This window comes from Corvus hawaiiensis, chromosome 26 (assembly GCF_020740725.1).
Source record: "Corvus hawaiiensis isolate bCorHaw1 chromosome 26, bCorHaw1.pri.cur, whole genome shotgun sequence".
Taxonomy (NCBI): Eukaryota; Metazoa; Chordata; class Aves; order Passeriformes; family Corvidae; genus Corvus; species Corvus hawaiiensis.
The window spans coordinates 41,461,053-41,487,821 of record NC_063238.1 but is presented as its reverse complement, the minus strand read 5'-3'; the positions used below and the strand labels follow the sequence as shown (position 1 = coordinate 41,487,821).

General features: G+C 39.5%; 1 protein-coding gene across 2 annotated transcripts in view; it reads left to right on the top strand.

Moving 5' to 3' along the window:
* Positions 1–26,769, top strand: part of PTK2 (protein tyrosine kinase 2) — a 198,443-nt gene that overhangs the window by 32,289 nt on the left and 139,385 nt on the right. Inside the window, exon 3 of one of the 2 annotated variants that reach the window (XM_048286969.1) lies at positions 10,341–10,367. The exons of the other annotated variant lie outside the window; for it this stretch is intronic. The gene's annotated coding sequence lies outside the window, so the exon portion shown is untranslated. The remainder of the gene's footprint in view (positions 1–10,340; positions 10,368–26,769) is intronic. 2 annotated transcript variants of the gene reach the window in all.

Here is a 26,769-nt window from a genome sequence, read left to right as displayed (position 1 = left end):
TTTTGACTTTTTATTAAAAAAAAAAAAAAAAAAAACGAAAACACAGAAAACCACCAGAATGACAGCTTGCAGCATGTTGTACCTCCACTACAGTAACTGGAAGCGGTGTAATCTGTGTCCCTGGGAGGATGTGTAAGACTTGTGGAAACACCCAGATGACATTAAAGGAGTTGTTCCTGTGCATATGGTGGTGAATTTATTGGACTTTTTCTAGCACACTGAGTGTCCTCAGTTCTCTTATTTCTTACATGGTTAAGATCCAAAACTGTCATGTCTCACTGCAGAACTGATTTCAGCCTCTGTAACTCTGGCTGTAAATGCCCATTTGTTGTGAAGGGATGCTGTGCTTCACTTTGAGAACAAGCTCCAGCTGAAGCAAATTCTTTCTCCATCCATAGTGTCACTGTTGGGCTAAGAAAACCCCAGTATTCTTATTAAAAATCTTATCTTATTATCTTATTTATTGGGGCAGGTTTCTGTACAGAGTAAAACTTGTGCAGCTGCTGTCAAACTCACTGTGAACACTTTGGAGTAATCCCACTGTGAGCAATAAAATGTTATTTCTTAGGCACTAAGTCACTTTTTTCATGGATGGAAGTGTTAAGCCTCCCCCCACCCTTTTTTTTTTCTTTTTTTTTTTTTTTTTTTTTTTTTAGGTAAGAACCATGTGTGTGCAAAGGTGATAATCTTGTTAAACTTCTGACAAACTAGTTCGTATGTGTTCTTTACTGGAAAACTTTTAAATTTTTTCTCCCTTGCTCTGTGCTGGCTGCATCTGTTATCTTCAACCTCCTTTTACCCATCTGTAACTTCAAATAAGAAAAACTTAAAACTTCAATTCTAGCTCCTGAAAAACTGCTGTAACAATGGAATCCATGTGTGGGCCAGAACCATGGAAACAGCATAATTTTACAGTGGTGAAACATGAAAGGAAGTGACTCGCCCAACTTTCTAAGAATTTGTGTTTAAACAAAAAAGCCACCCAAAACATGCAAAGTACTGGTCTAGTATCCCAAAAAGAAACTTTGGGTATTTTTTCTGTTATATTGTTAATCTATTACTCTAAATCTTTCTAACTAGTTATCGTTTTAAAACCACACCAAAATCCTCACCTCACCCCCTCCCCCTCTAAAAAAACTCCCAAGAAAGCAGTTTTCTTTTACCGTGTGGTCTGGGATGTGCAGCTCTGTTTTGAGCTTTTTAATATTTTGCCTGAGGTAATTTCTCCTCGTTCTCTCCCCTTCCTGGTTGTGCCCTTGGCACTCATTTCTGTACATGGAAACACATCTATTTTACATTCTGGAACACCTCCGTGCTCTGTGCTAAGTTCCTGTCATACCTAAAGCACAAACCAGCCTTTGCTGACATGCAGAGCTAATTTGTATTTCAGTGCAGGAACTACACAATCCTGTCGCCTTTTGAAGGCGTGGGTGACTTGTGGTGGCACATTGTGTGTCACAAGTCCTTCACAGAAAATGACAAGGGAGCTTCAATCATAGCAAGCAATGTCAAGACAATGTTTCTTGAAAGAAAAACATCCACAAAAGCTATCACTTGGAAGAACAAGCACTCTGTAGTACACGTAGGGGGTAGCAACACACGTATAGAATACATGTCTGTAGCTTTCCCTAAGCCTGCCTGAGGGCCTGAATTGTTATGTTCATAAAATGTCACAATATTTCCATCAGGATTATGTGATCACAGATCACAGTGCTGGAGATATTCCTGATAGATCTGAACTACTGCCAGCACACACATGTCCCTGCTTAAACATCTTAAATGCCTTTAAAGTTTCCTGGGCTTGTTTAAACACATCTCCTTTTGTGATAAGCCATTAAAGGGTAAGAATATTCCTGTAATGTGGCTGAAATCCTTAGAACAGTACTTTTGATTGAGTAGGTGTTCTTATAGTTGATGTTTAAACTTGTGAGTTCACAGAGCTACAACATGTTTAAGAATATGAGAATCATAAAATGATTTTAGTTTGAAAAGACTTAAGATTGTTAGTTCCAGCTGTTAACCCAGCAGTGCCAAGGCCACCACTCCACCATGTCCCCAAGTGCCACATCTACACATCTTTTAAACACCTCCAGGGATGGTGGCTCTGCCCCTTCTGTGGGCAGCCTCTTCCAGTGTTTGACTGCCCTTTCTGTGAAAGAGTTTTTCCTAATACCCAATCTAAACCTACCCTGGCACAACTTGAAGCCATTTCTCCTTGTCCTCTTGTTTTTTACTTGGGAAAGAGACCAACCCCGACCTGTCTCTAGTCTTCTGTCAGGGAGTTGTAGAGAGCAATAAGGTCCCCCCTGAGCTTCCTTTTCTCCAGGCTGAGCCCCCCCAGCTTCCTCAGCTGTTCCTCATCAGGCTTGTGCTCTAGCCCCTTCCTCAGCTCTGTTCCCTTCCCCGGACACGCTCCAGCACCTCAATATCCATCTTGTCATGAGGGGACCAAATCTGAGCAGAGGATTCGAGGTGTGGCGTCCCCTGTGCCCAGCACAGGGGGACAATCACTGGCCACAGTGTTGCTAATACAAGAGATGCTGCTAAATGAGAGCAGTGACTGCCCAGCCCAGCACTGGGCCTCGATGGCAGCAGAAAATGTTATTTACGTAGAGTTTGCATGCTTGGCCCAGTGGCTGGTGGCACCTCTCTCCATGCTTTCTCTTGCAGGAATTGCAGGGAGCTCAGTGCCAGCTGTGGAGAAGGCACTCTTACTGGTTTAAACCTAATCTCAAGTAGTTTCCTCAGATGCTCCCTACTGCTCAGACTAGCAGGATTTGTTGAATGGTGGTGCTGCATCTATTTGCTCTTCCTCTTCTTATTTTTTTCCTCTCTTCTTCCTCCACCCCCTCCACTTGTGCTGTGATCATGTTCACCCTGAGCCTCATGTCCTCCCTGCTGAGAGGCCCCAGATTTGATATTCTGGCCTTCCTTGGCAGCTGTTCCATCCCTCAATTACTTCAGCTGCCCAGCTCCAGACATCTCTACCTCCTTCCGGTGCAGAGACCAGAACTGGACACAACAAGTCGATGCTTTATTGTTTTGCACAGTAATATGTTTAAGTACCATGTTTTCAATGCTCTTCCTAATGAGACACAATGTTTTATTGCCTTTGGCCAGCTACTCCAGTTTGAGCTGATGATTTCAGAGAAAACAGTGACTCAGCCTTCCTCCCGCAGTTGGAACTGGAGAAAGTGCAAGTGTTACTTGGTTAAGGAGGTATTGCTCAGAATTCTTTCCCTAGATGTATTACATCACTGCTCTGTGCTGAAGCGTAGCTGCTGTCTTAGCAACTTGCTTCATTTTGTGAGATCCTTGTTGGTTTTTTCCCCCATTAATAAGACTTTTGCTGACCTATAAGAGCTTAATATCACCTGCAGACTTGCAGAGTTCACTTACCCATTTTGTGATGCTGAATAAAACCAATTATTGGGGAACTACTCCATCCTCTTCTCTATCCAAACCTCTCTTCCCCATAGGCAAAAGGTGCATATAGTACTTGTGTAGATATGAGACTAAATTCTTTATCTGAGTAGCTTAGATACTGCATGTTCTGTAACTCAGTATGTAATGAGATTGATCCCGCCTGCCCTGAGTAATGACTGGGTGATTTCTCTTGCTCTTTGTAATCTCCTTAAATGTGACTTCCACCAGAACCTTTTCATTTAATATTCTACCGTTCACTGTGCCTGGTCGAAAATTTGGCTCCTGGTGACTGCATGGATAACTCAGTGGTCATGCTCAGTGATGTGGTATAAATGAATTTGAAGTGTCAAGGTGCATGCAGAGTTCAGCTGAGATGGAGGAAAACACAGGTGGATTATTCTGAGGGTCTTAATCAGAGTTTGGATTTTCTCAGTTTCAAAAACTAGTATTTAAGAAGCATAAGCAGAGTGATTTTGGAGGAGTATCAGTAGAAGAAGGCAAATTGAGATTTGAAACTGTTGCATGATTTTATTTTTTGTGTAGATGCTATAAATTAAGGAAACGCAATACTGATTTTGTTTTCAAATGGGCAGAGGAAAGCAGGTACAAACAGAAGAGTGGAGTAGTGAGAGGAATGTGATAAACTGACAACAAAATGAGAAGTTATTGAAACATACAAACTGAAGGTGTTCCCATTCCCCCATATGGGATGAGTTAGCTGATGTGGTTTTACTGGTGTAAATCCTCAATGCTTTTGCATATTTTTAAAGCCATCTGAGGTATATCACGATGTGGTGATCATCAAACCATAGATATGCCTAGTACCTGTTTTATCAACGAAACGTATAATTTGAAAAAACCCTTAGTGTTCTGTGCAGTATTTCAGTTGGTCCTCTCATTTTTCCTTGCTAAATTCTGTGTTGCTTTTGTGTTTCAGAGGCAGCAGCTTGCCTTAGAACTAATAACTGGTTAAAGAGAACTTCTCAAAAGCACAGTACAGGCTGTGCACGTTGCAAGGTGTCACAGCAGTTCATTGTTGGCCGCTTGCTCGTTAACCTTTTCAGCAGACAGAAATGAGAGCATTAAATCATTACTGCTGATACTCACAGCTGAAGCAAAGATTTAAACCAAGATAATAAGGAACTCCAGTGCAACGTGGATCTCCTGTGAAGTAGGGCTGTAAACACAAGATGTGTGGTTTTGTATGCTGAATTTCTTCTGATCAGGCCAAAGCACAAAAAAACTGCTGCCAGGTTTAGTGGGTGGAGGTGTCTGTCCTACAGTTGTCCCCCTCCATGTCTCCCTAGGGTAACAGATGAAGATTTGCAGCTAAGCTGGATGTTCAGCTGCTGCTGTGCCTAAGGCAAATGCAATAAATATGTCAGTTGGGGGAAAGACTCTAATCTAAGTAAGCAAATGGTCGTTTTAGTGCTGTTATGACTGACATATGAATACTATGTCAGGTATTGGTGTTTGGAAATCAGGGCAGCTACTGAAAGCCAAAACAGCTGGAGCATTAAGACTTGTAAAGATAATAAAATGTTTAGGAAAAATGGGCCTTTACAGTGAGGCACTTCTGCTTCTCATTCTACATAGCTAGTATATGAAAAGATTTTATTGAGTTGCATTGAAAATTGCCCTAAAAAATTGTCTTAATGTGAAATGATATAATAAAAGGTTGTTAACATTCAGCCCTGCATATTGCTAAATTAGAAGTAGGTTGGATGTAGGTTACAAATGAGATGCACTTTTAATGATGAAGGGGAAAAAATACATATATGGAACAATGCAACTGGTGGTTTATACAATCTTTTAATCATACTGTAAAACTTTTTAATAACTTTTCCTTAGTGGGTGTGCTGTCAGGATGAATTCATTGCATTTCCAAGGTCTTTGTTCGGTAGATCTGATGGTCATGGATAAATCCTTCAGTTTTTCAACAAATGTAATTTTACAAAGCATTTTTCTTGAAAGATGACTTGTGTTTTCTGCTTGCTTATTTGCTCTGTAAAAAAAAAATATTTTTACAGATGATGAGATCTCAACTTTGTTAAAGATCAGAGGAACATCCTTTTTAGCCTGCAAGAGAATATAGGGAAGGAGGCTTCGAGGTGGTTGGATCCAGCCTCTAAGACAACATCCTTCAGGACCAGCCACAAAAGGCTAAAAGCTGAATATGCATCTGTATTCCTAAATTATTTTGGTGCTGTGGCTAAATAGGAAAATTGCATTTTATGTTGAGTCTGTGATATTCGTCATTTAGCTGGAAGGATTGTTGTCCAATGACATGTGCTGCTTGGCTTCTTGGAGACTGTGGTCTGTGGTTCCTTGTGTGCTGTGAGCCTTCACTCTTCCCTGGAAAGAGAGATGTTTGTGAACTGAATATCTGAATTAATTTCAAGGGAATGCTGTTAGGCTGGAGTCAGCCAGCTCCTGCTACAGGAGAACAGGATTAAATTTCTTGTGGTGTCCTGCTTACCACAGCTCTGGAAGGAGATCAGTGCTGCAGATGGGGCAGTCTCTGGAGTTGTCCATGGAGCCGTACTCTCATTTTATCTTGAGGCAGGAATAGGAAGCTTGTTGCAACGGGGTGTTGCAACACACATATCAATCAACGAGGCCCGTGGAAAAGAAATACAAGGACCGATTCTTGATGTTTTAGGGATGTTTATTTCTCCAGCCGCATGGCCGGGATCTGCCGAGGAGCTGCTCAATCCCGGACCCGAGGGCCCTTCCCGCGCAGGGGAACACAAAACAACCGATGGGGAACGAGGCTGACCAGGGGCAGGGAAATGACGTGTCTGTCCCCCAGGGCCCCTCTCCCAGGACCCCACGGCAGGGGGAGGGATCCCAACAGAAGCTCACAAAACATTCCTGTTTTTGATGATTAGATGTTACTCTTGGAAGGAAGATTTAAAGTTGCAGCTCCATTTCTAAGAAAACATTCGGTGAAACTCTGCAATGTAAATGGCATAGTTTTATAAAAGCAAATACAGTGGTAGAGAGATCCGGTCCTCAGGGCATCCATAAATCATAGAAAAAACTATTGGTTCTGGGATCTACACAGCCTGTTTGAGGATTGTAGTGCCCCAAACCATCTCAGTGCATATAGAAGTAATAGTAGTATTCTTTCTTTAAAATACTGTCCTTTTTGTTCCTCGGTGAATTAATCTATATAACTGGTTTACTTGGCAAGTTTTCTTCAGCTGAGGAACTTTGTTATTTTGTAGGACCTCTAAAGTAATTTCAGCTTGTTCCTGGTCCGTTATAATCATCTGTGTCCAGTATTACAGAAACCTTGCTTGGGAAGGAGCTCTTGAGGCCATCTGCTCCATCCTCCCAATATCTACATGGGGATAGAACCAGTTTCCTCTGAGAACTGATTAGCCTTTACAAAGTATGTAAAAGTTTGGCTATGATAAAGAATATGATGTGAAAGTAATTTTTCTTTCTGCCTGTTCAAACTGGCAGTTTGCTCCCTGCCAAGTAGCACAGTGAGATACTTAAGAATATAAATGCAGAACACGAGTGATCCCTTGAAAGGATCAGTAGGAGCAGAAGCACTTGAAATATGATTCATTTTAGATTTCACTTTGAAGAACTACTTTGGAGCAGATGAAAAAGTAAGATTGGTTCATGTTGTACAGCTGCTGTAAATGTGGTTTGTGTGACAGCACTCCAAGCATTCAGAAACTGAGTTGTAGGAGGGAGAAAAGTCAGTCCAGGCCTCCCTGATACGAGGGAATCCTTCCCAACAGGACAGCTCTCCAAAATGCTCTCAAGCCTCTCATTTTAGTCACAAACCAGATTAAACCCCTAACTTTGGGTTTTTTCCTCTTCAAATCTCAGCACTGGTTGAATTTCTCTCTAGAGATTGAAATGCTGTAGTGTGCTTCAGAAAGAGGGAAGTTTTACACAGCAGAGAAGGCAAGTTTGTATATGCAACCTGAAATGAGTAGCAGCCTAAGTGTGTACTCTCAGTTTACCTCTCCATGAAGGAAGTTTTTAAAGTGTGGACAGAATCCACTTGTCTTTTTTCAGTGTTAGATGTTAAATGAAAAACCATATTTGAGAATAAAGCTAAGAGGTTTCAAGCCAGAAGAGAGTGAGCTGGGGAGATGGGGTAAACTCAACAATAAGAAATTCCTAAAGTGACTCCACACTAACAGAAACACCTGAAGGTAATGAGCATTTCACTTATTGTTGTGGTGTCTGTGTACACAAAGGAGTGGAATTGTTACTTTTATCCTTGGAATTGTGAAGTATTTATTTAATTTATGCTGTTACGAATTGACATTTCTGTAGTGGCTGGTGTTTGCTAAAATTAAGATACATCAGCCTGTAAGGACTTAGTGCTTAATGGAAATAATAGAGAAATACCATACAAGTAACCTGCTAAGTGCATATATGCAGTTTTGAGTATACTGATAGGACCTTCAGGCTTCCATTTCTTCTGTCCAACTTGTTTTTAGATCTAATGTATGTCAGTTAATGGCAGAAAACAGTCTCTTGCACTAAATTGTAATAGAACAAAGTGCAGTTGCAGGAAGCTGTTCAGCAGACTTGTCTCAGAGGTGCAGCAGCTCTTCAGTTAATGCACTTGTGGGACTAATTTGCAGTGGAACATGGAAGTAAGAAATCTTCACAGTGTTTGACTTAAATATAGCAGCGGTGCTGATGGTGTCAGTGCCCCATTTGGGAAGGCCCTGGTGCAGTAACAGGATCTGTGTGAACGCTGGCAGGGAGAGATGACAGCGGAAACAGCAACTCAGGTGTTAGGAACAAATGCTGGGATATGATCAGGTCTTTCTTAAAAATATGTGTGTGTGTGTCTTAGCTGCAGAGCTTTTCCCTGTTTAAATCCTGAGACGTAAACGATTGTTTTCTGCCTGTGTGTATATAATAACAATAATAACGTATTTTTCTGGGGGTTATGTTTACTGTTATTTTCCTGACATCTGTTGTGTAGGCACATTTAACCAAATAATCTGCTTCAAAAGTAATAAATACTGCGATAAAACATTCCCAATACACAAAATTTAAAATATTTTAATGCACTTTTAAGTGTTTGTAGTAACTTAAATCATTTGATAGTTGTTAATTATAAATTGAATTTACACATTAGTTTCTATCACTGTAGAAAAATTAAAATCAAAAATGGCATTTTCTAATCCACAGTTTTAGATGCTTTACTCATGTGGCTGCAGTTGTATTGTGTAGCCTAGTGACAAGCAGGAATTTTTTTGTGACTTCATAAAGAAAAAGAGCATGGAAACAATTAAACTTATACAAACAGAAGAAATGATGCAACATTTATCTTCATGTAACTTTCCAAATTAATTGTCACTGCAACATCTCTTTGTGATGGAAGAAAGCTCCATTCCGTATGTGCTGATTTGGATTCTGTGCAGGAGCTGTTGGGTTTTTTGCTTCCCCCAGTTCTTGTGTCTCCTTGGCTGCATTTCTCCTGTCTTGAGGCATTTCTTACATGTAAGATAGTTTTGTTCCTAACTAGACAGCATGATGAACATCTTTTAAATGTACTTTACTATCTTTTTAAATATTGTGTTCTACCAGACTAAGGCATTCAGTATTTTCTCTGGGGGCTTTTTGTGATGTCCTGTTGCCACTTTGATTTCATGCTTTAAGTGTGTTTCAACTTTGTGTTGCTGTTTCATCATCTCCTCAGAGCAGTGCAGTTCATTTTTGAAATGTTTAGTGGGCTGCCTTTAATTTCAGGTGTAATTCTCTTTGGTATTCACGTTTCATCATGTTTTCCAGCCACAGACATGAATTGTAACAATCTGTTGGTGAGAGCAGGGCTAATAAATTTATTGAGCCTCGTTATTTCTTCAAATAGGTAGCAAAGCCGTCACCATCTGCCCCGATAATCTCTGCATCTGTTTCAGCTGCTACACCTGTGGTTAAAGTTCAGTTTCCATGTGGATTTTGTACCCAGTGTGACAATTTATTACTCAACTTTGCTGTTTCCTTTAACCAAGTAACTGTGCAGACCTTTTCCTTAGGTTCAGTTCAGTTTTTCTCTCATTTGTTTTATTGGTTCCCCTTTCTCATCCCCTCTCACTTGTATTTATTTTAGTTTTCATTAGCCCCTTGACCTCTGTCCTCAGTCCATGTCCTTACGGACTTGAGTAATTCTTTCTTTCTAGTTCTTTATGGGTTCCAGTTTCTGTTCTGAACTCTGATGGGCACCTCAGGTCCCAGTCATGATGATGTGTACTGAGAGGGCAATAGAAAAGCAGGCAGGGACAATATAATGACTTAGAGTTTAATATAATGTATACTTCTTTAGTGTATAATTTTTAATATGTTCCATTTAGACTCTGAGACAGTGGTCATTGTTTGTAGCTCAAGACAGCCTTAGCATTTACCATAAAAATGTTCAGCAACTGTGTCTAATGTGCCTTGGTGACAAAAATCAGCATCCTTTCTTTTAATATTATTTCTTCTGTTCTATGCTTGTCCACTTGAAAGCTTAAATGTTTCTCTAAAGATTTAAGAATAAAGAAAACATTCTGTAGAGTCCTCTTTATTTGCAAAGACTATCCCTGACACTTTTGAGCTCTTAAATTCTGTAGGTAATGATGGTGAATTTTGTATGTAACACTTAATTTGTGCGTAGTGACCTGTATTCTGTTGCAGTAATTACACTCATTGCCTTCAGTATAATCTTTGTCCTTCAGTTAGGTGAGCAAAGCATAATCCTGTTAATGAACAGGGTGAGACAAGGAAAATGCTTTTGATTTGCATGTGGCATTCCTGGCAGCCAGCAAATTGCTTCAGATAATGTGCTTTATTAAACAAGTATGGCCTTGCAGAAAAATTATTAGGCCAATGCAATTGTAGAGCTATTTTTTTCTTCTGTTTCCAAATGTATTTCTTTATTGTTACAGATATTTCAAGACTTCCCTTGCCAGCAGGTAAGTTCTCCTTTTTTCATTTATGTCTTGATGTGACAGCAGGCAGCTTTTAAGGGCTTGCTTACCATATAGTCATGCTTTTATATAATCAGAATATCGGTTCTTACTGGCACTGTCATGGTACTTAGTCATGTGGGGATCCGAGGTCAAAACAAAACCTGTTGAGGTAGAGATTTTTTTCCATTTAAATGGTGTATTTTGACAAGGGGAGGAGGTAACTGAGGTGTATTTATAGGCGGTTGTTAAATATGCGTGTGAGGTAGTTAATGCTTAAAGCGACTCAGCACAATGTGGGATACAGCTGTCAGGGGAGCAGATTAGGAGTAGCCACAAATAGTATCAGTGGTGGTTCAGAGGGACAGTGTGCAAGGAAATGGGGATGGGGGTTTATGGATGCAAGGAATTTCCCCAGGTTATAGTAGGGAAGGTAACAGAGTGTTCACTTGGCTGGGGTCACAGGGGACTTGTGTCCGAGCTGCTCTATTGGACTCTTCTATCAGTGGTGTTTAAAAATTATAAAAAAGCCCTAAACATAAAGAAAGACAATAAAACCCACCAAAAACACACACTTCACAAAAAATCCCAACCCTGCTGACCTGATTTTTTAAAATAGCATTTTTTGTTTATTGTTTGTTACATTTGGTCTTTAACAAAGTTTTACAATTCATGCATCCGTTTGTGCTGTGGGCTCGAGTTGTGATGCAGAGCTCAGAGTGAGGATGTCTCCTGTTCTGTGGCAGATGGAATTTGTTCATCTATTCCTTGTTTGTGCTGTGGAATCCTGACTAAAGTGCGCTTCTACTCCTGGTTGATCAAGGGATTGGGTGTTAGGCCTGCTGCCTTTTATCCTTGCCCTCTGCCTTGGTGATTTTGCGTATGTACCCATTCTTTCATTTCTCCTTGCTGATATTAATACCTGCTCTGAAGGTAGCTGCTCTTTCCTTTTGGAATCAAATGGCAATTTCAATTAAAAGCTTGATACATGGTACTTTGTACTCTTTTCCGCAAGAACTTTAGAGCAGCTCTTTTGCAAAAAAAATCATGTTTTCTTGGAGCAGTGAAGGGAAGACTAAATGTGAAAGTTTTCTTTTAAGGAAGACGTCTTCAAAATGATTTTGATTGCTGAGAGTGATTGTCAGGCAGGCAAGTGCTTATGGAAAATATTGGAAAAATAAATACTTGGTGTTTAGGTCAGGTTGACAGGAAGATAAGTATTGTTGTACGGGGTTTTTCTGCAGCTTCTAGGACAAGGATGTATGATGAAACAACTTCTGAGTTTATATTTGGGACTTGAAGAGTTTGGCTGGTGTGAATCTGAGTCACAGTGAGATTATTCTTTTCAATTTGAGTCTGTGTGTGGGAGTGTCCTAATTGTACTCCGTAACTGTGTCTTGGAAGTACTGATAGAGGGCAGAAGGTTTCCCAGGATTTCGAAAGGATGAGCTTTTCCCATGGCCTGGCAAGAGGCCTTTATAGAGGGTATAAAAACTACACACCGTGGCTTACCTGTAGCAGAGATCTGGTAGTGCCCCCTGGTAAGGGAACTAAGGAAACTTGTTTTAAAATCATGCTTAAAATACTGTCAGAAGGGAAAGATGGAGTCCCACAGAGGTCTGAATTGTCCTGTGGTATTTACAGTATTTTTATTAATGACCATGAAAATGGACATGTTGTGCCTTTATCTGCCAGTAACACCCAACACAAAGAGTTACGAGCGCACTGGATGATGTGATTAAAATTCAAATGAAATTTGATAAATTGAAAAAGCAGCCTTGATAAAAGATATAATATAATTGAATAAAGATGAGGTTCTGCGTTCAGATGGGAAGTCTTAATCAACAGAACTCATCTTTGCATTAAATAATGGTATTTTCTCATTTCAGGTTTTGAAGAACTTTTTTCTACTGGGTGCTGCTTTCAGCAGTGGACAATAGATGTCACTAGAAATGTTCTCACTTTGCCACCTGGTTTTAGTGCTCTAAATTTTCATCATAATATGGGGAGGTGGGGGCTTTTGCAGTGTTTGAAGACTTTGCAATAAGGAGGAGACTACTTCAGGTGGTGTCTTTATTGTAGTGTCTTCTTTGAGGTTGCATTATACATAAATTTGGTATAGTCAGTGATATATCAAGGTCATCCAGAACACTTATTTCATAGCAAAGCCTTGTAAAGAAGGATTGTTTCTGTGCTGGAGAATGTATTAGTTGATGAGGTTGTTAGTTAAATCATTACTCAGGAGAGTTATCCTGAATTAATCTGTATCCCTGCTTTGAAGTTCATGGGTAACTTGGGTTTTTACTGCCTTGTAATTGAGGCCATGGAGATGAGCTTAGAGGATTTTTGGAATGTGAACCAGGAGGGGCTTGGAGAACTATTTGCTAAAATATTATCATTTTGAAGGTGGATAGAGAACACAGTTCTCCTGTCTGTAAGGGAAGTTCTCTTGCAACACAAGTGTGTTCACAGCATCCCTCAGGGCATGGAAGACTGGTTTCCTCTGGTAAATGCAGTTAAACTTTCTCTGTTGATCCTGTTGGGATTAAAAACAATCCCTCCTGGATTTTGTCATGCTCTGAATTTAAAACAGCTCTAGCATCTGTGTGATGTAGGTGACTTTTCCTAAGAGCTGGTCTTTTGTTCCTGATCCTGCAGTGCAAATGTGTCTTCATTACCAGAATCAAGAAATAGTAAGGAAGCAAGAAACTGTATCAAAGAACTAGAGGAAAATAAAGACAAATATAAGAAATAAGCATATACTGGAATTTTGGTTAAAAATTCAATAAAACATTATGCCAAGATTGAATCTCAGGTACAGTTATTTGTTCTTGATGACTCCTCCAGATAGTAGCTGGTGAGTCAAATAAAATCTTGCTGACTCCTAGCATAAAATATCGAAAAATTAATAGGAAATAAGCATCCTTTGCCTGGTTCTAATTTCAGATATACAGCACATTTTAAGTCTGATGGTTTTGTGTTCACTTTTTGCTGTATAATGTACAGTTTAGGCGTAAGCACCATTTGCACACAGTCATTGTTATCTTGAAGTATTAAATGGTTTTGTAACTATTTTTACTTCCAAGTTCTCATTTAGGACAAAAAAAAAAAGTTACATAATTTCAGCTCAACCTAAAGTTGTTTCTGAATTAAAGGCATGTCCTCATTCAGTCTGTTGCTGTGTTCGGCCTTGCTGCTTACACTGGGCCTGCTCCTGATCCACTTAATGAAATCAGATTCATCTCCTGGCACTTTCCACAGCCTTGGAACAACCTCCTGCTACCCCTTCCTCTTACCCACTGGGCAGGAGATGGGGTGTTTAATGCTGTGCTGTGTGATAGATCTCCCTTACCCTAAATCTACACCTGCCTGTGTGATGAACCTAAATACAGCAACCAGAATTTCCAAAGCCCCAAAGGGTTGGGTACTTCCTATGATGTTAAAAGATGGAAAATTAAAAATCGGTTGAGGTATTGCCAGAGTTGCAGTAGGCAAGAATTGACAGAAATAAGGTTATGCAGAATTCTTAAAATAAATGTTCACATGTATTACAGAGGGTAATAAATTATGCAATGATTATTCATGCAGCTGAGAATAAACTCAGTAGCATGAGCAGAGAACTGTTGATAATATCCCTGTTTAAAGGGGGGGGAAGGTAACCAACTGTGTAGGCAGAAGTGAAAGAGTACAAAATAGTGGGTTTTTGATTTGTCACTCCAGTTTTAAGTAAGAATTAAATACAAGCTGCACTAAGACTGAACAGTTCCTCTCATTTCAGAATGCCTGGCACTGTGCTGAAGGAACTATACAAGGAAACATGTACTTTTCCCTCTAAAAGCTGTATTTTCAGTAATCCCTTCAAAAGTCAAGTATTTTTTCTTCTAGGAATCGTTGTGAATGTTACTAAGAATTCTGATTTTCATGCAACAGTAAACTTAATTTTCATATATTTTTAATGGCTTGGGTTATGATTTTATTTGTGTGATGAGTATGGAATTGAAGACATCTTAGTTTATGCAGTATTAGTGCTGTCAGTTAGAATAGCTGCCTGCATGCCCTGTACAGCTCTGAAGATGTGAGAAGACTTTTCTTCTTTTGATGCAGATGTGCCCTATAGCTTTAATTCTTTTCACTACCAGTGAGGCAGGTGCTATTTCTAGATTTCCAAATGCCATATCATGAAACTGCTATTACTACTGGATGAGGTTATTGCTGACAGAGCTTCAGTGTCACTTGGAAGAAGTTTCTCTTATTTGTGCATTAGATCTTCCTGTTTTAGAATTCTGTTGAACAGTTTTAACAGGTTAATAATCTCTACCTCATAAAATGCATTTTCCTGTTGTTGTATACCTCTGATATTTGGAAAAGCAATGTATTTATCCCTTGTAAGCTATCACTGTTGATTATCTCATTTTTGTGTTGAATACTTGGGGAGATGACCACTAAGATCTTGACATGAAATCTGTGTATTTGCCAGCTTTTCCAGTGAAATTTTCTTGGCTTATTTTGGCTGTGCTTTTGACACTGCCCTCTTCCCTGCATTCCCATCCATATTTTATGGCTAATTGCCCAGACAGGGCAAGAGCAACAGCATGGTTTGTTAAGAAAAACATCTTTATTAATGAGGCTGAGCTAAGTAGTAGTATTGAGGTGATGAGATGTATTAAACACCTCAAAAAATTTTAAGTTAGCTAAGTTTTAGTGTTTTTCCTTTAGAAATTTGAGCCTGACAGTCCAGACAGTTTCCAGGCCATCTCACTGTTCATTTATTCAGTCCATAACTTCATCAGTTTGTCTGTCAGGATGTTGTCATGGGAGACAGTGTTGAAAGTCTTGCTGAAGTTAAGAGAAATGACAACTCTTCATTTGCCAAGCTTGTATTTTAATCAAAGAAGTTCATTAGGTTGATCAGGCATGTTTCCCCTTCCATAAATCCCTGCTGACTATTTCTGATCACCCTATTGTCCTCATTTGTTTAGAAATGGCTTCCAGGGTTGTTTGTTCCATCAGCTTGTCAGGAATGGAGGTAAGGGTGACCAGCCTCAGTTATCCAGATCCTCCCTTCTTCAAGTTCCATTTGCTTTCTTCTGGCTGTCAGGAACCTCCCCCATTTTCAAGGGCAGTCTGTAAAATGATTTGTAGTTAAGCAACTTGCCCTGGCTGCAGAACATTGTTTTTCTAGGAGTGCGTATAGGGATGGAGGAAAAAGGGAGGAGAGGGAGTAGAAGAAAAGAAGTTTCAATATAGAGAATTGAGAGTAGTATTATAAAAAAAAATTCAGGACATAAACCAGGTGTATTGGGAATGATGTGGCACCCCTGGTATCTGCTCTAGTCTGATTTGATGCTCAAAGAAAGCAAAATTTGATATATTGGTCTCTTAATCGGACTATGACATGGTTGCATGAGGAGGTAGGGAGTAAGATTTGATGACATGAAAAGTCCTTTGAGTCCTCTGCCCCGTGTCCCTATGTATGTTAACAAGCTGGATCAATAAAGTCTGACACTTCAAAATAAACAAAAAAGTCAGCAATTCAGCACATTCCTCTACCGTTTCCTGTCTGTAGCTCTGGCTTCCAAGGTTTTGGAGACATACACTGCTGTGGGGATTATTCTTGCATAGTTCTGGGCAGTCATCTCAAAGTGGAAGAATTCCAGTAATCAAGGGTGCATCACATGTAAATGTATCACTTGAATGTATAGTATCTAAGATTTTTTGTTTGTTTGTTTGTTTTAATTTCTGGTTTAGGACAAATGGGAAATTATGCTTCTTTAGAAAATGCTTCTTTAGAAATTGATATTACAAATGATGTCTTTAGGAACCGTGCTGTTTGGAGGGATAAGGGTACTTTTCCTAGGGAAAATTGTTCTACTTATTTTTGCAAGTGACAAAAAAAGGTGTGGCTGCTCCACCCTGGATAACCTGAAATATCCTGAATTACAGTTATGTAGCTCAGCTTTGAATTAAGTCAGCTGGACATACGCTTCATTCTTTTAAGTAGGGTATGTGTATTCCCTAGTTTGGGAAGTTTGTTTTAGAAATAGTAAGATTATATTTATTTTCTCGCTGAGGATCATGGACAAGAAGCTTGAGCCTCAGTGTCATGTGGGTACCTGGTGACACTCCTCAGCCAGGTTTACCAGGAAGAGGCTTGTTAGTCTTTCATCTGAGAGGTGGGTAATTTATGTCTTGTGTAAATAAGGGTGTAGGGAATGGGGGATCATCTAGTGCTTTATTTTAAACATCCTAATAGTTGGCATTCTTCTAAAAAAAAATAAATAAAGCAAGTTTTTGACAGAACTTTTGGACAAAATATAAAAGAAGAAAACCTTGAAAATTCTTAGGGGGTTATTTTTTGAGTGGGGGGGAAGGGGACACCTAGGACAGAAACTATTGAATCTGAACTACAGATTTTTGTTGGTACAATATCAGAGGAATTGCAGTGGAACTTAGAGCTCTGTACTACATGCTGTCAAAAAATAAATAACTTGTAGTAGTGTTTTGCTTGGAACAGGATGCTTATGTACTCTGAGAAGATGTTTACCTGTTGTGGTGTCAAAGGAATACAGAGCGAAAATGGTTCCTTGTGGGTTCTGTGCTATTTAGATATAGGTGGATATCCAGGACCTGGCAGTTCACACTCAGCTGAGGCATTCCCTAAGTGAGGAAGGTTCATTGCACTCTGTACAGCCACATGTATGTTCTTGCTGGCAAACTGGCTGGTGGTGGTTGTGCAGAAACAGCTGGAGGGGTGTTGGTAAGGGTTATTCAAATGATGTACCTGGAGATTTGAATTAAAATTTTTTTCTGGTGACGCCTTAGGTTTTAACTTCCATATTTTTGAAATCCTGTACTGCCTGGTGTGTAACTCTGAAGTTTCTTGTAGTCTGTTAACTTCTGCTCTCTCATGCTAGGTAGACATCATAAAGCCTCTCCAGGCCTGCTCTGCAAGGGCACTCAGACTGTCCTAGGCCCAGAAAGTATAAACCAAAAGCCTCTAAAGGGGGGCAAGCTTGGGAAAAGTACATCATTAACTGAAGGATTAATTGGAGAATGAACCCTGATATGCAAATGAACCGGACTTAGAAAAGCGTGAAGAACCTGTGACCTGTTGTCCATCTTGGGGCCCATCTTGTTAGTGGCTTCTGGGCTCCCCAGGGCGTACCTTTGAAGGCCTTTCAAATAAATACCTCCCTTTATTCCCTTATTCCTGTCTAGTCTCTGTTTTTAGGTGGCCACTTCAGGCATCACTGGACTCTTCCAAAGTACAAAAATGGGACATTGTATGGTTGCAAATTTTAGAAGGACTTTTTAAAAGGGTTTTTGGTAAGTGGTTAGGAATTTCAGAATTGTTTTTTACTTTCATAGTAGAAGGTTTTTTGGTTCATAGAAGTTTTTGGATAGGCAAGTTAGGGGATGTGTATCTGCTAAGAGTGATTGGAGAATTCATCTATCTTCTTTTACAGGAGGAAAATCCAGAGCAGAGCCAGCCTCGCACATGGAGGGCAGTGAGCTCTGATCAGGGCATCAGGATATTGGGAATGAGACTCTGTTGCTCCTTTACAGCACACAACTTTCAGTGGCAGTCACTGAAAGTGTCTTGTTCTGCTGCAGAATTACTTAAGGAGAAGATGAAATTTGGCAAACTGAAGAGTCCAATAATCATGGTACCTAAATATGTGTTCTTTAGTCTGTTCTGCTGATGCCCATGATGCATTCACTCTGTTTTTATACAACTGTTCCACAGAAAGTGCAGTTTCTGTGAATTTCTGTAACCCCTTGCTGTAGTGTTGGTGTGTTACTACCCAGGGTTTTCAAAGCAACAGCTATGGAGTAAAGGAAGGGTGGGGATAACAGTATGACTGAAAGAAAGAATTTGAATATCAAGCTGGATCTTGTGTAGTTGTGTGTGTTTCATTCTGCGAGACCTGGGCTGGGAGTGGCTTGGGATCTTCTCCCAAAATACACATGAGCTTGTTTGAAGAGGAACATCACTGACTACAGTGAACCAAGAGGAAAAACATTGCATGGTGAACTTTAATCAACTATTTTGTTGTAAGTTACGCCTAAAATGACCATAAATAAAGGATTATATGATCTTTCCTTTAGTTTATTTTTCTATCCTTTACAGCTCTTAATGTATGGTTTGAATGCTCTCCTTGTGTCCTTAGCTCGTAACTTATTTGTGCTGGCTTTGTTTGCTCACCAGAAGAAAGGAAGTAATAACAAAAATTGTTACCTATGGCTTCCCCCCCCCCTTCCCTTTTTTATTTTCAGAAGTTTAAGAATTTTAAAGTTCTTATTTAGGAAAATACCCCATCACCTTATGATAGCTGTGGTGTCTCTCGCAGGTCTTTTCCTTGGGGATCACTAATTTGAATATGAAAAACTGCAAAAATTATTTTGTCAGGTATAAAGCTGATGTTCTTCAGGTGTTCATGTAGAAGGGTCAAACTTAAAAACAACAAAATCTGTTCTTGTAGCAAGTACATTTTTCCTCAGGACTTCACTCTGACGAAAGGTCAGGATAACAGAAGTGGGCTGTTAAATGCCTGTGCTTCCATTAGTGCGCTGGAATTACACTTGAGATGGATGTGAAACTTCCTAAGAATTTCTTATATTGTTTAACTCTGGCTCAAAGATGTTTTCCAGATTATATCTTCATGCACTAATTATTCCTTTAAGAAGATCATTAAAGTTTCTAGTTATTGTCCATTCAGATCACTTACTGGAATGGTTTCACATGTTTTTGTTGGTTTTTTTTTTTTATGGCAGTCTGGGAGAGTTATCTGTGATAACTCTTTTTTTGAAAGACTTAATACAGAGAAATACTAGAACTGTATTTCCAGAATTAATAGACTTTATGTTGTGATTCACATTGTTTTCAGATGTCTTAGTGGAGCAAATTTTCATGGATTTGAAGAGCAGCTTAACTAATATCTCTGATCTCTACTACAGATCTCTGTGGTGACAGTGACAGGACCCGAGGGAATGGCCTGAAGCTGTGTCAGGGGAGGTTTAGGTTGGATATTAGGAAAAGATTCTTCACCCAGAGGGTGGCTCGGCACTGGAACAGGTTCCCCAGGGAATGGTCACAGCACCAAGCCTGACAGTTCCAGGAGTGTTTGGACAACACTCTCAGGCACAGGGTGGGATTGTTTGGGTTGTCCTGTGCTGGGCCAGGACTTGGACTAAATGATTCTTATGGGTCCCTTCCAACTCAGGATATTTTACGATACTAATGAAAGGTTAGAATGCTACTAAGGCTTTTAGTCCCAGTAAAAAAAGATTGATTGATGAGCACTGAAATTCCTGCTGACTGTTCCCTGGTCATCTACGTGTCCTCCAAGAGGTGGAGTAAAAGGTATTACTGAAATTTGGGGCTTTACTATAGAGAAGGGTGAGGGAACCAAATGATGCAGTGAGATGTTAGAGGCAGTGACTACCACTGAGGTTCTGGAAACATCAGTAACGTAATTATTGAGATTTTTATACAGAACTCCTTAAGGTAGGGTATTAAATAGAAATTTTAAGGACAGTGATCAGGCTTTGTCTAATGACCTGCATCCTTCAAGACTTGAGGGGGTGAAGGAATTCTGCTCTTCTACCCCAAGAGAGATGTAACTTAAGTCATTCCTTGAAGATATTTAACCTATTAAGATGACAGTTTCACATCAACTTCTGCAATTTAAAAATTCTTACTATGCATTTATTTTAGGGTTCTTGAACTTCCCTATTCCCAGTTTAAGTTTATGACACTTATTCTTCACGTCTGTGTGGCCGGACAGGGTTTATATTCTTCCTCTGTGTATACATTCACTGATTTTATGTTTGTTTTTTGTTGTGTGGGTTTTTTTTGGTTTTTTTTGGTTTTTGTTTTTTTTTTTTTGTGTCCTGGTCTCATGTTCACTTGAAAGCTTTAGTACTGAGTCTTGGTTGAAATGCATCAGATGGGGTTGTGAAGAGCAGTACCAGAGGTTTTTGGAAGTTGTGTTTTGCAGCTCAGAACTGCACAAGAGGTGAGCTCTTGGCCCTGTCAGATGCTATTACATGCTGACAGTGTTGGCCCTGTGATGTTTGGTAAAGTAGGTCATTCAGGCTGCCATCAGAAAGGGTTTTTTTGTTTTTTTGATGTTTTGTTTACCATCTGAAGGCATAAGGTACTTATTTAACATCCTTTCTTCAGATCTGAAGAAAGGCTGTGCCCAAACATCTCTTTCCCAGCTGTATGAGTTGGTTTTGTACATCTTGGTCTTGCCTACTTTCATTTTTATAACAGCATTCTTGCACATGTGTTTTCAGCTTCACCAAAGCGCTTCCTCTTGTGCTGAAGTTGTCAAGTCAGTGGGTAAAGTTTACTACACTTCAGGCTCAGCTGAGTTTGGAGCTACAGAGCAGAGGTTGCATTGGTCTGCTCATCAATTTACTGCTATGAAAGGATGCAGAGAGGGGATATGTGCTGTCTTTGACACACTGAATGTTGTTTCATCGTGTTTCACAGCTGGTTACCTCAACTGAGTTGAGTTGCATTTGGTGGTGAACTCCTGGAAGCCTTTTTTAAAACGAAGCAACAAGTTCTTGTGTTTCTGAGCTCTTTGATACCACTCTGCAGGCATTTTCCTAGGTAAACAGAACTTGTTCAGCAGAACTGTGCAGTCTTGTGTAATTGGAGGAGCAAATGAGGCTAGGTGGTGGATTTTGCATTGAGTAAAAGATTTTGTGTTAGCTGAGGATGACCTTTGATTCCCTGTAACAGCATAAAATGACAGCCTGAGGAGCTGCTCCTTGAAAGTTTATTGCTGTTCTTATGAAGCAGTGATGTAGCTGAAAGCTCCTGAAAAGTATATGTCCCTTCTTGGTACAAAATAGGAAGAGGGGTGATTAAATTGAACAGGAATTGAATTTTCTGTGGCTTAGAGGTTCAGCTACACCTGGCCTCTACTAGAGGTTCTCCTAAACAAAGCATCAAACTATTTTTTGGAATTTTTCAATCCAAATTTTGCTAATTACAAAGGGAAAGGGGGATTTGTGCCTATTTAACAATATTTTCTTATTTTTTTTAAAATACGCTTTTCTTTGCTTAATAGCTCAGGCACAGAATTTGCTTGGTTAAAAGAGCAGCCTTAATGTTAGTGTTATAAAACTTTAAAAAGATGTTGTGTAAAAATTAATAATTAATTTTTAATTTTCTGTTTTCATAAAACTTGAAGGGTATGAGCACTAGCTTGTTGATTTATTCTGTGACTCTGGAATTTTAAACTTAAATAGCTCTTTGTTTCAGCTATAAGAGTTTGTTTATGCATCAGGGATTTATGCTATGCTCATCCATCACTAAGAAATACGATATGAACTGCTCCACCAGTGTGTTTTCATATATAAATTGAATAATACTGCATTATTGTGAGGTCATGGGTTACTGTTTTATTCAGTTTGTAATGGCATTTAATAGTTTGGGAATCTGAGGAGTTGCTGATGTTGTATCTGTGGTTTATGTAACACTGGGAGTCAGGTATAACTTTTTGCTAGAAAGATGTTTGCAACTAAAAATGGTTTGGTGAGCTGTTGTTCTAACTTTGTATTTGGCATCTGGAGGAGAAGCAGGACAAGGAAGACACATCCAGATGACACCATTTTGGGTAAATAACTGCGCCCTACCTAACTGCACAGCTTTCTTACTTCCTTTTGTGCAGTTGGTTCTTAGATAGATGAGAGAGAAAGCAGCCCGGATACACTGAGAAGAGACACTGAAGAGATTTGCTGACCCATAAGCAACTTCATTTTCCTATATCCCTCTCAGAAGATGTGGCTAATTATTTCTAGGTTATCCTTGAATTGATAAAGGTTGATTTTAAGAAACATTTGTAAGGTCAACTGATCCACTCATGGATTCCTTCCACTGAACAAAAGTAATCCTCACAGAATGCAATTCCTTTAAACAGCATCAAAGGGCTCGGGTCCTTCCCCTTCAGATACCTTCTGCTGTGTTTACCTCATAAATGGAAGGTTTTCACCATAAAAAAGGGAAGTTTTATAAGGTTATAAGTCAAGAAGGGTTCTGGTGACCATTTGGATTGCTTTGTCTCATTCCTTCTCCAGTCACCCCACATCAGAGAAGCCAAACTGATAAGCACTGTGAATCTGTCACAGACCAGAATGATCAGATTTTATTTTGCAGTAAAGTAAGGAATACTGTGTGTAGGATTCACTTTTTCTCTTTTTTTCACCTCTTCTCTCCAGGTCTCCATGAAGCAAATTTTAGCTTTAAGCAATGGAATAGTGAATTAACTTCTCAAAGATGTCTTGAGGATAGAAATGGTTTTGTTGGGTCGATTTGTTTTGTAAATAGCCTAGAATAAGAAGAAATAGAGATTTTGAATCAGTGTCCTAAGGAAGGAGTAATTTTAAACCTTTTTCAGCTTTCATGGCATTGACTTTATCCTTCTCTACAGTAAAGCCTTCAAAAAGTAAATGGAAGGAAGTGGGAGAAGATGAGCGGCTTAGTCCACCCACAAGGAAATCTGCTACAGCTTTCATGCCTGAAAACTAATACAACCCATATGGGTTTAAAAAAATGGCTAGTCTTTATTTATGGAATAATAAAAATAAAGTTAACTTAGTGGTCCTTTTAACATCTGGTGTCTTAACAGCATAGGCTGGGAGGCTGCATTGCTGTCTGCTCTGCTGCACAGCATCACAGGATCCCTTGGGAAGGGGAGGTATGGGAAACCTCATTAACGCTGCATTCCTCCTGCTCTCTCCCAACACCCTGATCTGTTTTGCTCCCCACCTCACTACTACCAATAGGTTAAGATTTGAAAATAAAACCAGTGAATTCTGTCAACTACTATTTTGAAATGTAGCTCAAATGATCATAAGGCTAAACAGGTGATCATGCTCCAGAAGGTCACAAAGTGTTGTTTTAAAACCCTGCACTTTTTGGGAATACCAAAAATTATCCTACTATTAAGCTTACCAAATGGAGAAATACAACAATAAATTGAGTATTGGACTGACTTTTTGCCAGAAGAATGTCTTAAGCAGAGATTCTCAGCAGTTTATATTCTAGAATGAGTTTATATAAGTGCTCTCTATCTTTTTTCTTCAGGAGAAAAATGGCCTAATGTATTCTGGAGCATGGAATTAGAGTTTGCTCATATTGCAAAGTTTAAAATGAATTCACAGTGGTGATGCTGCTTCTCAGTTGTGCTGAATCATTTCTGTTGAAAAACTGGGCTTGGATTTTGACACTCAGAGTAAAAGATCATTTTTCTTTCAGTTCTGCCTGTCAGAATGCTCATAGTTAAATAAGAAAGACCATCTCTGGTGGCAGGGTAATGAGGACGGAGCGTCTCAGTCTTCAGAGACCCTTGGAGGCCATGGAGCCCATCCCCCTGTTCTCCTCTGTGCTCTTTGGCAAAGGGTGTGTAGGAGGGCAGTGAGCTAGAGAAGGTGTGGGTGGGAGGGGAAAGGGGTTGCTTGTGGGCAAGGATGATAGCTTTAGAGACCAGGTAATTCAAGGCAGATTTCCAAATCAGCCTTAGCAGACCTGAGCTTAGAGTAAGGCAGAGGTCAGTTGTCGTTTCGGATTTGTTGTAATGGCAGTGCACCATTTCTCAGTAGTTCCTGTGAACAAAGATGATGCTTGTGTGACTTTGGCTAGGGGAAACTTAGGGCAGATAATATTTTTCCCTTCTAAATAATGCATACACCCAAAGAATAGTTAGAATAATTAGAAAAAACCCACACAAAGAACTAACTTGAGGGAGTGAAGATGAATGAAGATTATGGTGCAGTTACAGTGTCTGGACAGCATGTTTGGGGAATTCTGGATACTAACATGGAAAGCAAATTAATTTGGATGCAGAAGATTGTCACTTGATCAATAAAAATGTTTTAATTTTTAGAACATTAATCAGGCACTCTCAGCTTTATAGGCTGCAATTGTCATGGTAGAAAGCATTTGTGGCTTTACCAAAAAAATCCTGCACTTGTCCTGAGGGTAAACTTTGTTTGAAAACTTTATCAGCAAGATGAATGCAATGAACTCATCTTCCATCTCCTACATGAATATGCAGATCTCCTTCAAAACAATGCCTTTGTTCTTCAGCTTCTAGTAATTACTAGAGGGATGAACCAGTAGCCCATGAAGTGGCTAAGACTATGAATTATCGAGTCCAAAATAATAATAAGCATCACCATCATCATCACAGAATGGTTTTGGCTGGAAGGGACCTTCAAGATCATCTACTTCCAACCCTTATGGACACAGTCACCTTATACCAGACAAGGTTGCTCAAAGCTACATCCAGCCTGGCCTTGAACACTTAATGGGATGTGGTATCCACAGTTCCTCTAGATGTGTATCATCATCCTCACAGTGAAGAGTATCTTCCTAATACTTAATTTATACACATATTCTTTCAGTTCAAAGCCATTCCTCCTTGTCCTATCGCTATGTGCCCTTGTCAAAAGTCCTTCTCCAGGCACTGGAAGGGGCTCTAAGTCTCCCTGGAGCTTTCTCTTCTCCAAGCTGAACAGTCCCCACTCTCTCATCCTGTCTCCAGGGCAGAGGTGCCTCCAGCCCTAGTGCTGCTGATGTTATTGCTGTGCTCTGGGCTGTAGCTCTTCCTTTTTGTTATAACAAGAGAATGGGCTGCTCTTTTCTCTCTTGGAGGAGATCTCTCTGTTGCTGATAAGTTCATCTGGTGGCTGAGGTGTCGCAGAAGAGGAACTGAAAAGCAAATTTCTGTTCTGCTGTCCAACACTGCTGTGGTACCGATCTGTCTGTTTACGTTACAGTTTCCAAATCCTGAGCTCAGTTTTGTTTCTCAGGGCAGTGGAATTTGGACAAGTATTCTCTGTTTGGTTCTGTCCTGGTCTCCTTCCCAACAGTGCTCCAACTTGCCAGCCAGTTTGATCAAGATTTGATGAATAGAGATATTAACTGATGTGAAAATATTCAATTGAATAGCAGAGAGTTCCTAATAATGCCATTTACTGAGGGAGAAGCCATGGTCAGTTCTGTGCTGATGAGACCTCTGGGACACCCCAAGGACATAACCGTGGAGAAAGCCAAGGTTTGCCAGTTTGTCTGATGGGTGTTTTAGAGCTTTATTTTTGTTTGGATAAGCTTGAGTGGAAAAAATTAGACAACCTTTTATGTGTCTCGCAATCATTAAAAAAAACTCCAAAACCCCCAAAACAAAACAACAAAAACCCCCAAACCAAAACTGTTGAACCCTTTGTTCCCCAAAGCTTTGTGATTTTTGAAGGCGACATTCAATAGGAGACAGGCTCAGCACTGCAAGGAAAATTAAAATTAAAACTAAATACCTGGATACAATTAAAAAAATGCTTCTGACTTTTCTCCTCCCCTTACTTTCTAAAAGATGATTCTGATAGTCAGTAGTCTTTAAAAGCAGGCTGAAATTGAGCAACCAAAATCATAGTCACAGCAGAAAAGTCTAAACTTGAATTTCCTTGGGGCAAAATGCCATTTCTTAGTTGACCTTGGCCTGTCTGTTGTTATTGGGGTAGTCTGAGCTTTTTTTCTGGTTAGAATGTGTGCTTCAGGAAAATGGCCCGTGCTTCTATATGTTCTTAGTAAAAACTTAAGCATTCTTTTTCTACAGTAAGTATTTTTTTAGGATTTTCTTTGATAGCTGCTATCATCATCGCTTACATAGAGACTACTATGCAGATACTATCAGTGTGTGTCAGCAGATGCATCTTGCACAAGAACCAACATTCCTGTTCCACAGTCCTAATTTCTGACAGATGTTTCTTACCTCAGTAAATGGTATAATCTGATTGGCATTACTTAAAACAGATTACTTTACATAAATGCTACTCAGATACGTACTTGATGAGCAGTATTTATAAAATTTTGTAAATACTCGATATTAAGTGTACTGGAGATGTATTTAACTTTTCAAGTTTGTTTTTTACTTCGTGCCTTGTCTGTTGCTCCATCCCTCCCTGACTTCCTCCCTGCAGCTTGGAATTTTGGAGTATCTGAATATCTCCAGAATATAAATTTTATATTTTTGGTCTTTTTTTTGTGCAGGAGAAGATTATCATGTTATTTGAAAGAAGAGAATGAGCATATGTCTACTGTGTACTTCTTACAGTAACAGATATTAAGTATTTCTTTAAAATCTTAGCATCAAGGAAGCACTTGGTTTATGTGAAAAAATACATCTTGAGAGTGTAAAATTCTGGATAGCTTCTAAAATTTAATAAAAAAACTCTCATGCTATGAAGTACTTAGTTTTCACCTTCATTTTGTAGTCTAATACAAAACCAAGAAGGTATGTCCTTGACAAGAATGAATATAATACTGGTATTATATGAGCAGGCAGTATCTCTTGACACTTGGATTGATAATCTGTATTAGCCTCATCTGTTA